The sequence below is a fragment of the Streptopelia decaocto genome, assembly GCF_964273445.1.
Source record: "Streptopelia decaocto genome assembly, chromosome: 9".
Classification (NCBI taxonomy): Eukaryota; Metazoa; Chordata; class Aves; order Columbiformes; family Columbidae; genus Streptopelia; species Streptopelia decaocto.
Genome location: NC_138664.1, coordinates 11,197,237 through 11,211,712, shown reverse-complemented (window position 1 = coordinate 11,211,712; position 14,476 = coordinate 11,197,237). Strand labels below are relative to the sequence as shown.

The 14,476-nt window shown below is 41.5% G+C and overlaps 1 protein-coding gene across 1 annotated transcript in view; it reads left to right on the top strand.

The window, feature by feature from the left end:
- Positions 1–679: 679 nt before the first annotated feature.
- MEGF11 (multiple EGF like domains 11) overlaps positions 680–14,476 on the top strand; it is a 262,478-nt gene continuing 248,681 nt past the window's right edge. Inside the window, exon 1 of the mRNA XM_082061380.1 lies at positions 680–711. The gene's annotated coding sequence lies outside the window, so the exon portion shown is untranslated. The remainder of the gene's footprint in view (positions 712–14,476) is intronic.

The following is a 14,476-nucleotide window of genomic DNA, read 5'->3' as shown; positions in this document are numbered from 1 at the left end:
GGGAAGGCTGCAAACTGGGTCAGCACAGCAAGGGGAAGGTGGGGAACCTGGGGAAGTTTTTCTGGGAGACAGAGATTGCAGGGAGTCTCTTATGGTACCAATTCTGGTCTAAAGTATCTATATCCATTTTGAAACTCTGCCAACACCTGCGGTCATGTGCTGGCACATTACCGAGAAACACGCAGTGCAGGACAAAGGATTTTGGCAGCCCCATGTGTGCATAAAATACTGTACAATGTGGGGATTCATCGTGTGGCTACAATGACAAAAAAGTTCTATGAGCCATTGTGGTACGTTATCAAAAAGGGACTTGGTCTTATGTTTCTTACATACTGAGATGATAAAAAAGCAGGAACTCAGCCAACATTTTTCTAATTAGAAAATAATCAGTAATAGTGCATAACACAAATAGAGCATTTTATCTTGAAAAGACTGTGCAAGCATGAGATTGCTGGCTAAAAGCTAAGTTCGTGCAGCTGTTCAAATCACCTGTCATAAGCATTTCAGTCTAATGATTTTTATCATCATACATTTGTAACTTCTGATACATCTTTCAGGGAGAAAATTACGACCATGGCGTGCAATTTGCTCCCTGTCTGATACCCCTCTGAGCGTCCAGCGGCACCGAACCACCCAAAAAAGCAGCAGGAGTGCAGTGATTCGACAATGCGAGGGCAGATGCTCTGGACGGTAGAGGATGCTAGAGAAGAGGTAAATTTTCCGTCGCACTTTTCTCTGTCTATTAGCATCCCCTCAGCCTCCTGTTATCAGCTCTCGCCAGCTTCTCGCCATCCAGGGGCTGCTTTGGGCTCTCGGAGCTGCCTGGGTTTGCTCACGCCTGCGCGCCCCTACCACGGCGTGGAGTTGTAAACCGAGCCGCCTTGAAACGGGTCCAGAAGTTTGCATGATCTCCCGCTAAGCACATCCGAGGAGTTTGATAGGTGATCCCGTTCTTGCAGCTGCGGGGGGCAGTGAACCTGGGTTTCCCCCATCTCCTGCCCGCTGCCTCAGCTAGAGAGTTTGCTTTCTCATTCCCTCATCACGGTTCGGGCGGCAGCCTCGGGATGCCGGGGTGTCGGTCTGATTCTTTGTCCTTTTCGTCTATTTAAGGTATTTTAATTGAATCGGGCGGAGGAAAAAAAAACAAACAAAACAAAAACAAAGCTCGTACACAAACCCCAACGCTTCAGGTTTAGATCTCCCTCCTCCCAAACAACAAATGGTTAAATAATTAACGAGATGCCAAACCAATCATCACCAAACGAATAAGCCAAAAAATCAGCGTCAGCGCCGCAGGAAACGGGAAAGTTTCTGCGCGCTGAAGCTGCCCCTGTGGTACCGCGGGTAACGCAAGAGTCCAGGGGGAGCGGAGCGCGGCCCCAGCCCGGGGGCTGCACCCAGCCCTGCGTCCCAGAGCGACAGCCCGAGAGATGCTGCTGTGACTTGGTTCTGCGCTGGGAAATGAGCGGCTTGGAGCCCCCACCTCCGTCTCCTCCCTCCCTCCTCCTCCTTCCCCCTCCCCCGAGTCCTGCGGGGAGGCGGGTTTAAGGTGGGTCGTGTGGCCGCGGTAACTTTGCTAACAGAGCCAAAGAGGCGCCCGGAGTCCCCCGCAGCAGCATCGCCTCCCCGCGCTGGGCAGCGGCACCAGCGCGGTGCAGCCGAGCGAGCGGCCCCGGCTCGGCCGTTGCAGCCCGGGCTGCCGCCCGCCGCCGCCTCTCGCAGCGTCGCGCTGCCACCGCCGCAGCCCCACGGATCCGGCCCCTCGGCGGGGGCTCCGGCCCCGGGTCCCGCCCAGGTAGGTGCGAGTCGGGACAGGAGCCGGGCGCTGCGAGGGGCGCGGTGCCGGAGCTCGGCTGTCTGCAGCGGCGGCCCCCGCGCCCCGTTTGCTCCTGGCGCTGCTGCTGCGGGGCAAGGAGCTTCCTCTGCACCCTCTGCCTGCAGGGGAGGACACCCCTTCCTCGCTCCTCCTGGAGCTGCCCAGGCATCCAGGGCGAGCCCGAGGAAAGGCAAATCTCTCTCCAGCCTCCCCTTTCTGCTCCTTTCCTCGGTCTTTATTCAGGTTCTCGTTGGTGTTTTTTGGAAGTGCTGATCTAGGAGATACGTGCGTGGGTGAGATCTTATGGCTTTATTAGGACTCTCCCCTCTCAGCGCTGCTCTCAGAAGCTGCACCCCCCCACCGCATGGTTTACTGGGGTGTTGTGTCGGCAAAAACTTTCTTCTGGTTGCAGGAGGCAGATTTGGTCTCCGCCCGTCCCCGTCCTCGGGCTGCTGCTCCGCGCGGGCGCGTGGAGTGCGGGGCTGGTGTCTCGCTGCTCGGGGTGGAGCGGCTTCCCTGACCTGTTTTAACGGGACTCCTGATGGACGGGGACTTTGGGGCAGGAAGAAGCACAAGGGAGTTGTTGCAGGATGCAATGTGTCAGTGACGCCTCAATTTTGTGAGGTTGAGGAGCTTGTGGAATCTCACTCTTGCTGGTGCTACTCACTGCTGCCAAACATTCCCTTCTTTTGCTAGGAAGGACTCTGTCAGATGGTTCTTAACAAAGAGGGAGAAGTTTGGGAGTGTCAGGCCATCAGCTCCCAAATTCATTGCTCAGCTGAGCTCCTCAGGTGATGGCACTTAGTTCTGATGTATGTGTTTATTAATACTAATCTGCAAGCACTTGGCAGCTGGTTGGCCCAGAGGGGTGGGCAGAGGGTCAATCTTTTGTGAAACCAAGGCAGCCATCTCTCAAAATGTTACTGGGGTGGAAGATTTAAATAAACCCTGTGATCACAAAATACTGTGAAGGCTGGAGTTAGACCTTGCCCTCCACCCCAGCAGGAAGAAGGTCCAGAGTTAACTAAAAGGAAGTCTACGGTTCATATCTGTATGACCTCCTGATTTAGAACATCAATATGTAACATATCAATTATCCAGAATGTAGCAGCCTGTCTCCCATCCCTATCCTGTCAAATGGGAGAGCCTCCTGCCCCCCACCATGGTCACTCTGTATTTTGGTAACAGCAGTCAGGTGACTGGATGTTATGTCTCTTTACTTCCAAATGAACTACTAAATATGGGGCTTCGTAGTGCTGTGGAGGTTTCTCCTTGGACAGCCGAGTCTCAGTCCGAATTCTTCCCGTGCTTAGGCTTCTCTTAGAGTGCAGGCAGAGCTTTTCTGTCCCTCTCTCTGTTTGGACCTTCCTTACATGTCCACTTTGTTATTAAATCCCTCAAGTTTTTCTTCTCAGAGTGATGTCTGATGAATGGTTTCAGGGGTATTGCCTTGCTTATAGTAGTGCTAAATAAAGGTGAGTAAACCAACTAAACATGTTCACCATAGGATCTGATTTTATGTGATCTTTTATAGACTGAGGATCTGGTCTTGCAAAGGCTTATGAGCAAGTTTATGTTCATGGGACCTGGTCTGGAGTCTATTAAAGTTAATGTGAGGCACTTGAACTGGCTTTGCATTAGGACAATACATACTAATAAGGATGTATGTTCAAGGATAATGATACACATTTGCAAAATTAGCCTCAATGCAAGTTCATGAGTTCTTATTTATCAGTAAAAATGGAGACTTCTTCAGTGTTCGAACTGTTAAACTTAGTTTTCTTTCTGCATCTTCTTAATACCTGAGTAAATCTGTTACAGAATTGCAGAAGTTTTATAGTGAAAGTGTTTCAATATATGAACCACTGAAAATGGTCATGTAATCACTGTCTGTTTCTCAAAATATAATTTCATTGTTGCCTTTCTTTCCAGTCAGTCATCTACTTTATATAATTTTGTGATTTTAGTTAAAAATCGGCTGAGGTAAAACATGCAATATTAGATTGCATGATGTTGATTTTGTTTTTTACTTATTGAAAAAGGACTAACTTGATCTCTTATTTTTATAATTAAATGTAAATTAATAGTCAAAAGTATAAAAAAGAAGCCAATGCTGTCTTTTAATAAGCTGCATGTGTATAAGCATATTTACTATGAATGGGGCATTCAGCCATTTTCACTTTGAATAATCCATCGTCCTTTAAATGCTAGGCAGCAGAATTAATATTTAAGCGAATGCATACAGCAAAACTATAAATCTCTGAAAATGGTTAATTATACTGGAACTGTGAATGTATCTTCATGTACAGCCTGTAGAAACTATTTCTCTGTAGTGTTATCACAGTTCTTGCAAACCTTTTATCCTTGTCTGTGAAATCGGTTCTAATTCTGTGCTCCTGCAAAGCATGTGCTTGGTTATTGTTTTCAAAACCATGTGGTTTGAGGTACTATTTAAATATAATATTTATGATAGTACTTTGGTTGTTCAGCTTAAAAAGAGAAGTGCTGCATACCGTTGCATACTAAAAAGCTTCTGTACAATTACTACTTTTTGCAGCACTGCTGTGCAAATCTCTGGGGCGGGAGTTTAAATGGAGACTTTATGCAGTTCACAGTTACTTTATATAAAAGCTATAAACTCATTTTCTTGAAACACAGGGGCTGCAGGCATCAGGGAGTGTGGTAGTATGGTACCTGCACTAGTTTTTACAGTTTAATTATTGCAATGTGTATGCTTGCCGTTGGCCTTTGTGTACTTCAGTGCACAGAGTGTATGGTGGGTTCCCACACACTATCCATCTGTACCACTTTGGGTTTGAATTACGTATTTAAACACTTCGGTCTTGTTGTAATTTTATGCAAATATGTCAGTTCTGATTGTGTCTCTCAGAGGAGCGCTGAGACATGTGGGGTCAACTCCACTGCCCCTCTCGCCTTGCATATCTGTGACACTGCAAGAGTCACAGTCTAGTTCCAATTCAAAGCTGAAGTCACAGGGATTTTCTCCACTGATGGTAGTGGACTTTACACCACACTAGTTGCAGGTAGGATTCAGGTCTCACAGTCATCTTGGGTTCTCTAGGGTGTCCTACCTGCTCCTTAGTTGCTGTTCCATCAGCATTCAGTTTTCCTGGGAGACACAAGTCATATCTGGTGCCCAATGCAGATATTTTGGTTTTCCTCAGGTGTCTTAAATAGCGCTTGGCATCCCTGTTTAGGTAACTGAGTCCTTCCCTGGCTGTCTCACATATGACTAATACGTAAAACCTGGGATCAAGGAAACAGTTACAATTACTGTGTGAATGAGTTATCCCTAGAAAGGGTTGTTCAGATGTTAATGGAAAAGATGAAAAAAATTCAACCTCGTTGTTCTGTACCATGCAGACTGACTGTACTGCAGCAGCGACTTGCACAAAACTGATTGAAACCTCAGTGAGGAAGTTCTGTATGTTAAGGGGAGATGAAAAGCTTGTAGAAAATTAGAAGAGCTACTCCCAAAGGAGACAAATCCCAGATAGAATCAGATTTAAAGGCTGCCAGATAATTTCTGCCATATGATACTTCTGTGTGATTCCTTTGAGTGATTTATGATCAGTGCATGCATACAGAGAGGAAGAATTTTGTTTAAGAGTTTACAAAATGTGATCCTTACCTTATGAGTTAAAGTTTATGTACCAAATTAATGAAGAGACAATATTCCATGCCCTTGTGAAGATCAGACTCGGTAGCTGTAAAACAGCGGGCTACAACCCTGAGTCTCTAAGATATTCAGTCAGGGTGTCCAAAGGTAAGTCCAGAATTCTCCAAGGTAAGTGTGTTACAAACCCTTGTATGTGAAGAGTAGTGCTGAGACCTTCAGGCCATTTCTCCTGTCTGGCTGCTGCTCTAAGGGGAAAGTATTGAAATTTCTATGAAAGCTGCTTTCTGAGAGAGGGAGAGAGATAGAAGATGAAGGTCACCATGTAGCCTGCTCACAGAAATGCAGCAGTAGAGAAGAGCGCTTCCAACTTGCACCAGATTGCAAACAAGGCCAGAACTGGTAGGCCTGACTTCTTCCTTTGCAATAAGAGCTGGCACTGGGAATTTCTGCCGATAACAGCCTGACTATAAAGGCTGATGAATGAATAGGCATGAGGCTGAAATCGGATTCACTGCTGGAGAGATGCTCTCCCTGGAAGAGGAGTAAGATGCAGTAGCTGAATGAAAATAGCTCTGTACTCTACTTCATTTTCTAGGTTTTTCAACCCAAAACATTTGATGAGCACCAATAGTCACTCTGAAAAATATCTTGAAGGGTTAACAAGGCACCAGAGGACTGGCAGAATATGACGGCTTAAAGGTTAGCCAAGTGTGAAATTTGTGAACAAATCATTTTTTTTTTCCTTGCTTTTAATTTAACTGGTAGATATGAGTGGAAATGCATCCAGGTTCTCTTAAGTTCAGATATGGAGCTGAAGTCTTGTTTAGCCTTTTTTCTTGAATTCCTTGTTATGACCTAGACTTTTGCTAACCTCCTGTTTTCATCATTAATCTTATGGTACAAGGTTTATGGAGTGTTGTGAACACATGAGAATCTGCTTTCTCTGGAACAAAGGAGGCAGGAAAAAGCTATAGAAAAATGACTGGGTAGAGTATTGGAATTCACAGTTGCCTCCTTAAGGGGCCAAAAAGGAAGGTAAATTAAAAGCTCCAAAGTCCTTTGGATAAAGGACGTAACCCGTTTCTATAGATTGTATGGCCAGATGAGGTGTTTTCAGAGCATATTCTACTTTTTCATAGGGTTTGAATCTTTCAAAACACACATCCGTTTTTGAGACAAATACTGGAACAGTATAACTGTCATTTGACAGAGTCATTTTAAGAGCTCTTAAAGGTTTGGAGAGGGTTTGGTACAATTACTTATCCCCCCCCCTTTCTTTTTACCCAGCGTAAAACATGGAAGTATGCTGATATAAAGCCAGTGTAAGCATGAGGAGAATCAAGTTCTTTATCATGCTTTTAAAATCTCCCAAGCGAGGGAAGCATGGATGATTTGTAAGTAGTCGACTGGCATATGGTACCATTATGATAACATCATGTTCACAGCACTTTCCAGATTGATATACAACCTTTCTAAAATAAGCTCGGTAGAAAAAGAAAAGAGAATGTAAAGTCATTTAGCAGCCAACATGCTTTTGGTAGCAGTGTAGGACATTGGTAGGTGACTTCTCTGGCACTCAGTTTGTCGAGTGAGTTGTGCATCGTAGTCTGGTACCTACTTGACAGGCAGTCACTCCAGAAAACTGCCGTTGCAATTTGCACACCGGAGTCTGGTTCATGCTTTCTTACTTCAGTGAAATGCTGTATTTATTTTCATTTCATACAGTTTTGATGAAGTCGTGGGGGTAGCACAGGGTACAGAGTTTGTTTCTCAGGGGGAAGTCTGGTATTAAGCCCTTTTTTAGCAATATAAGGAGAAAGACTGGGGTTATCTGGGGATGGAGACTGAATGATATTCTAGTTCTGGATGGAAATAACCAGGCTGAGATTGAAACTGTCTCATTGACATGCTGTGTCACTTATGGTTCTCAAGGAACGGTGAAATCATAAATATTCTTCGAAGCAGGAGCCTTGACAAGACAAACTATGGCAATGTTTCACTATTCAAAGGGGTTTTATCTACTTGCCACAGCTAGCTTAATTCTATTACAGAATTAAAACAATGATACTTTATGTGTCATTATTATAGCATAAATTATACTTTTGTTTGCCTTCATTTAAATGTAAAAGCTGTAAATATCACTTTAAAGAAGTGCTGGCTGATTAATTTGAAATCATATTAACTTCTCTGTGTTAAAATGGATAAGGCAAATGAAAACCATTAAAGTTATAACACCTACCATTTCTCAAACTTAGTAAAAATGTCCAATGTAGCAATGTTCTTCATCCCTTCTCCTCTTCTAATTTCCTTTTTTCTGCATATTTCAGGCAGGCATTTTATCAACCAAACAGGGCCAATCAGTTATTTTATAGATACAATTCAGGCATCAGAAAATTTACTTCTCAATGTTATAATGCAAGATACAATTCAGGCATCAGAAAATTTGCTTCTCAATGTTATAATGCATTGCCTTCTACGAAACACTGTGTGGTTTGCTGTGCACTGAAACACCAGGGCAAGAAGGGTTTTATACCAGTGTTTCTTTGCAAAGGGTGAGACATTTGTGGGCTTGTTTTTGCAGCTGGTATCACCTTTAGGATGAATTGCCTTCTGAATATGATGCCTGTCCTCTCCATCCAAGGATGCCAAGGTAGTTCTTGGTAGCCTGCTGGTCCTCAGAGCAGAATGTCAGAGCAGGCCGGGCGTTGAACTTTGAAATTACTCAGGTGTGGTGAGATAAATCCCACCCTTTCATAATAATGCCTAGTTTCCATTTCACTTGCAAAGAACAGTAAAAAGACTAAAAGCTTTATTATCAATGAATGAATGAACAAATGTGAAAATTATCATTTGTTACTCTGAGCTTTAATTTAGAGACGATGAGTTTTGATAGCTGTAGTGTTAAAGCAGGACAGAACTATGCATGTATCTTACAGTACCTTTGCCTGAAGGAGGATTTTTGGATGTAGCCCCAACTATTACCAGGTAATGTTACAACAGGAAATGTTATTGTACTTAGTTATGTAGAATTTTGTTTTGAGGAGCAAAGTCTAGTAACTGCAGTCACTCATTTAAACTACCAATAATCACTGTTCCAGAAGACTGCAAGAAACTTGAAAAGTTCTCCAACAAATCAGTCTTCTTTAGTGGTGGTAAGTGTAAATTACAGTGTGAAGTTTTCTTGGAGTCTTTGGTGCCATTATAGTTGTTATTAATTATGTATTATGCGCTTGAAAGGAAAGACATCAGTACCTATAGGATGTATTTGCATAGTAATTGAGGATTGATTAGGTGCAGTCACTGCAGTGAGGGCTACTGGGAATAAGTCACAGAAATTACAACAGTGGTAAATTATATTTACAAAATATTCATTTATGGTAAATGATGATGGTCTAATATACAGAAGGATTTGTATTATGCTGCAGCTGGAAGGAGACTGGTTGGCATGGTGTTGCCTGTTGCAGGGGGGGATCCACCCGCAGCTTACCTAGCACTGGATGATAAACTTCAGGGCAGATGTTGTGATTTGTGTAAACTGAGGTCTGAATTCACTAGAAGTTATTAGAGTTCTTGTTAATGCTTCAGGGTTGTTTTGGAGCTTTTTTTTCCCCTTTTGCCATTGCCAACAGAGAACATTATACATTTGTTAGCACTGGATTTACTTCAGTGGACACGTTTAGGAACATTGACTCTCTTTACAACAAGGTTACTTTTTTAATTTAAAAGTAGCTCTTTTCCATATTACAATTTGTTTATTACATTGTGTGGGAAAACTATAAAGTAATATAAAGTCTTCACTCTTGCATTAGAGTTCTGGAGAAGAAATCGTGTAAGTCAGCCCGCATAAAAATATCACTGTTAGGAGGCGATGTTGTAAATTATGAGCTTGACTCCCTGTGTGTGAGGGTTAGTCCATCTGCTCTCATGAATCATTCTTGTTAGCAGTGTGAAGAATGCAGTCTTAAAAAAGTTATGTCACTTCAGGTGAATTCTTAAGCCACAGTGAGAAAGATCTTCTGAGCAGATCCCTGTTCAGACCGTCTGCCCCACTCCAAGAGCGAGTGGTGCTTGAGTGTTTGAATTTCACACTGAAACCCCAGCTCGTAGGCAGGCTCTTTCTTTCCTTTCCCTTTTCCCTTTTCCCTTTTCCCTTTTCCCTTTTCCCTTTTCCCTTTTCCCTTTTCCCTTTTCCCTTTTCCCTTTTCCCTTTTCCCTTTTCCCTTTTCCCTTTTCCCTTTTCCCTTTTCCCTTTTCCCTTTTCCCTTTTCCCTTTTCCCTTTTCCCTTTTCCCTTTTCCCTTTTCCCTTTTCCCTTTTCCCTTTTCCCTTTTCCCTTTTCCCTTTTCCCTTTTCCCTTTTCCCTTTTCCCTTTTCCCTTTTCCCTTTTCCCTTTTCCCTTTTCCCTTTTCCCTTTTCCCTTTTTTTTTCTAACATCTTGGACACCTGGGTATGAATTAAAATAAGTCTTGTGTTGCATGTTGCGTGTCATAAAAAAACAAACCAAACCAAAAAACCCACAAAACCCAAAAACAAACAAAAACCAACAAGCCAACTTTGATAAAAGTATTTTCTTGCATTAGCATAATAGCTTGTTATTCATTATGTATGAGTTCATAATGGACAAAGAATTCTTCTCATCTAGCTGAAATGAATTACTCAAAGGGATCGGATACTAGGCTGTTTGGAAATAGGATAAGGTGATCTTCATGCCTTTCTACTTCATACTGTAATATTCTTTTTTTTAGTTGTACACAAGACTTAAATCTGTACAATGTATGTCAAAAATACAGTATAACCTCTGTATTGCTCACTAGTGTGTTGTATCAGACATTCGTAACTTTGCTGTGTGAAGGACAATTCTATTGTTTCCAGCCTCTATCAGCTCTGAGTTTCAAACCTGAACTCAAACCAGGCCCACGATGGTGGGCAGTCTAGTAGTCGGAATTTTCAACTGCATGGAAGTCTTGCTGTTCTTTTGGAGATGAGACTTTGATCAGAAATATGTAGGACAGGAAGTCTTTTAGGACAAACAGTTTCTTTAGATGTCTTTTACGTAATATATAGGCATTCATTCTGCTTGAGACCTTAAAGCACTTTACTAAATTTGATATTAAGTAATAAGTGTTATGGTTACTGTTGTTTATTGGATAAATCTACTGCCAGAAAAAGATGTGTTGCAGAATCAGGGAAGGTAAAGCCTGTTCTTGGCTTTGTCAAAGAATGTCTCTAACATCCGTGTCATATATTTTCTGGGAATACTGATGCTCCTGATATGTTTTTTTTTTAATCTTAACACATTTGTAGAATACTCCAAGATCCTGTGCAAAGTTCCAGTGAGTACTGTATGCATCCCTGGGCAAATTAGTGTTGCATTAGCTATAGAACAGTCTGCCTTGCTCATTCCTCTTAATTTTATGGAGGTGACTGCTGTCAGTTGCCACTGAGTCTGAAGCCAATTAGTTCTGTTCCAGTTGTTGCTGTATTTTGTGCAGTTGGATGATGATAGTTTGATACCAGAAGATGTGATTATATATCAGTTTTCTCATCTATCTGGAGTCGTCTTGAAAACAGAACTGGATGTGTAAGCACACTTTTATTGTCTGATAAAATAATATTGGACTTTCCTTCTAACTTCTGATCAAGCAGAAGCCTTTGTAGAAAGGAAAAAAAACGTTGTGAGTGGGAGAAACACTGTTTCAATAAACTAATTTTAGGTCAGCTGGGGCAGCGTTGATTCTGGTTAAAGTACAGCAAAAGAAGAACACAAAATAATTTTAATTACTTAAAATATTGCTTGCTGTGATACAATTGTAAGATACGTGTATCTCTTTGCTTCAGATGGGGCAGGATCTGGTTTTGCAGCAGTGTTTGAAGTTAGCTTAAACTTTTCTAACACTCAGGGGAGTGAACAACAGCCTAACCCAAAACCAACTAAGGGTGTGTTTTAAAGGATTCAGAACTTGAGCCTAAATAAGAGGCTACATTTGTAAGTGGTACTCATAGTGTTATTAAAATGTAATAAGATTCTGTGGCCTGATTAAAAAAAACCAAAAACCAAAACACAAAAAAGACCCCCCAAAAACAACCAATCAAACCCACCCAAAACCAAAACAACAAAAAAACCAAACACAAAGAACACCACAACAAAAATTCCAACCCCAAAACAAACAACAAAAACCACCAACAAGAAAACCCCAACCAAACAAATCCAAACACAACACCACCAACACAATAACCAAACTCCAAAAACTCTCCAACTTGTTTTAAAAAACAACATATAATGAAACCCCTACATTCATGTCTAAATATGTAAATTCTGTTGAAGTCACATTGAGATCTGTGTTCCCTTAGTCAAGCCACTTCCTCACAATATATGCTCTGCTAATCAATATCCAAATAGAAAGAAACTGAACTTGCAAATGATGAGGCAGTCCTTGGGTTTCTCCACTTGCTCCCTAAAGCTTCGTGTCAAATACAGTAGACAAATCTTCACATCTAAATAATTCATCTGCAAATAGTGGGAACAAGAGGAGGAGAAAAGGAAAAAAAGAAAAAGTTGTTCCATGCTAAAATACAATAATGCATTAAAATTAATCAATTTCCTCCTGCTGGGGAACAATCATTTAGAAAACATTTTAATTACCAAAACTGAATAATGGGATCAGTATTTTTGAGAAGGTTGGATTCGCCCTACTGAGCGCTGGAGAATCCTCTTCACAGGAGCCCATAAAAACATTGCTGTTTTCAAGTTGCTACTTTCAATCATAATATTTCTGGGGAGAAATCAGATTTTTTTTCACAGCAGCTTTTAAGAAAATGTCGAGTGGACAGCAGGCATGTGTTAACTATTCTCTGCCCAGAGCTGAGCTTTGCATGTACTCCAGCATTTATTTTTTTCTTTTTTTATTTTTGGATGACAATTTACCGTGCATTACTTAACACATATCTGAAGTCACATTTTCAAGCCAAAGTGTTTGGCTGCAACAACAGACAATGCTGTAATATAATGTAAAAATAGCATGCTTGTGTCTGTGTTCAGCCTAGCAATGAATAGAAACTTGCAGAAATAAGAAAACTGGGTCTGTTGTTTTGGCCAGAAGTGGCGTTCAAGGAGAATGGTCATGGCTATTACATTAGATAGAACAACTTTGACTTTCAGAATTTGCCATAGAGGAGCCTCTTTCCCCCTTCTTCGATGCATAAGGGTCTTGGCCTCCAGCTCTGGTTTCCTGGGCATTTGTCAGAGATCTGAATGTTGAACAGAGCCATGACTCACTAATTGCAGAGCATATGGTGACCCCCAAGGGCTACCACTACCTGGCCATCTGGGAAGCTTGTAGGAGACTGTAATAAAAGCGGAATATATGGAATATATTTCAGTCTAGAACAGTTTATGCCAGTCATAAGTCTTTTTCTCCTATGAAACCATTGAAGCTTTTCTCTTTTGTAAACACAGCAGGGCGGGCACATAGTCACATTCACTGATTTTTGCCTAAGTTTCTGGGGGTGCTGGATAACACTCATGCAAAGATGTGGCTGATACTGTTTGATGTCTGATTCCAAAGCCCTCTTGCAAGTCCTGCAGCTCAGGTGATGTAAAGGGGCTCCTGAAGAACACGTTTCAGTTAGATGACAGAAAATTTTGTACAGCATATGTTTATACTGAGGCCAAGTGAGAACTGGTATTTATGTGTTAGTCATGGGAGGGAAGCTGTTGTTTTCCTAGGATGTATTGTAACTTTTCTTTCACAACACTGGACATCGTTTAGCAGAATAGTTAGTGAACTGGCTAACTGAGTGCCTGCTGGAGATTTAGTCACATTAAACTTTAAAGATAAGCATACACTGAACAACTTTGCTGAAGCTGCTCTGCAAGAATTTCAGGAAAATTTACATGGACCGGGGTCTTGAGTGTGTGCTTAGGTTAAGCTCGGATCTTAGTACTTTGCTGAATCAGGATATGAAGTTTGCAAAGAACATTAAAATAGATTCACTGAGAATGATGTAAATATGTTCACACTAGGGCACATGAGCAAAGCTGAATATCCTTGTAATAAAAGTACCTTGTAACTTGCGAAATGAACAAAGTTCCCAAAATGATTATTGCATGCTGTCTTTTCTGTTTGAGATTATTGAAATAGAATTACTGAGAATGAAGTTGTATAAAAGGAATTTTCTTTTTTATTTTCATAATTATTCTGTTACCCACATAAAACTTTTCTCTATCTTGAAATGATCTTGGTTGGTACTGCAAATTACTGTAGGCCAAGTAAAACCAGTCTAATTGAGATTCATAAATCCACTTTTTAACAAGTACAATTAGGAATAGTTATTAGAGACCAGCTGGAAAACATTAGGAATAAAAATTTACCATAGGAGGTTTTTATGTGTTTGAAACAGTTTGATACCAAAACCTAAATTAGATCACCAGAGAAATGAACCTGCTATTTAAAATCTAATTTGTACACAGAAAGTTAATTCTGAATATTCCTATTGATAAAAATTTTATTATTAGGTCTTGTTAAACTGCCTATTTTTAATGGAAGTCTGACTTTTACAATGCTTTTCCTATAATTAAAATATGAGAAGTAGCAACTTGATTATATTGAATGCATTTGTGTCTAGTGGCTGTGTAATAAACTTTGGTGCTAGTCAATTCTATTCTCTATTAGGATTTTTGAAAGTAGAGAAGTTTATTTGGCCTGGTTCCAACCAATTCAATTCAAAGGAGCTATTCAGTTAGTGCATTTTGGATCAACATTTTAGGAACCTGAGCACAGGTTTTCAAACACATCAGAGTACAACTTGGCACCTGGGGAGGTAGGAAAGAAGTAAATCACTGAGACTTTCTCCCAGTAAGGAACTCAGTACTGGAATGTGCAATAAGAAAATGGTGCTGGCTGTGTTGCGGCAGATCAAAAGCTCTTCTTGTTCAGTACTGGGCCTGCAGCTGTAGCAGGGCCAGACCCACAGCAACACCACCCCCAATATTCTCCTCGTTTCGTTTTCATGGGCTCTTTC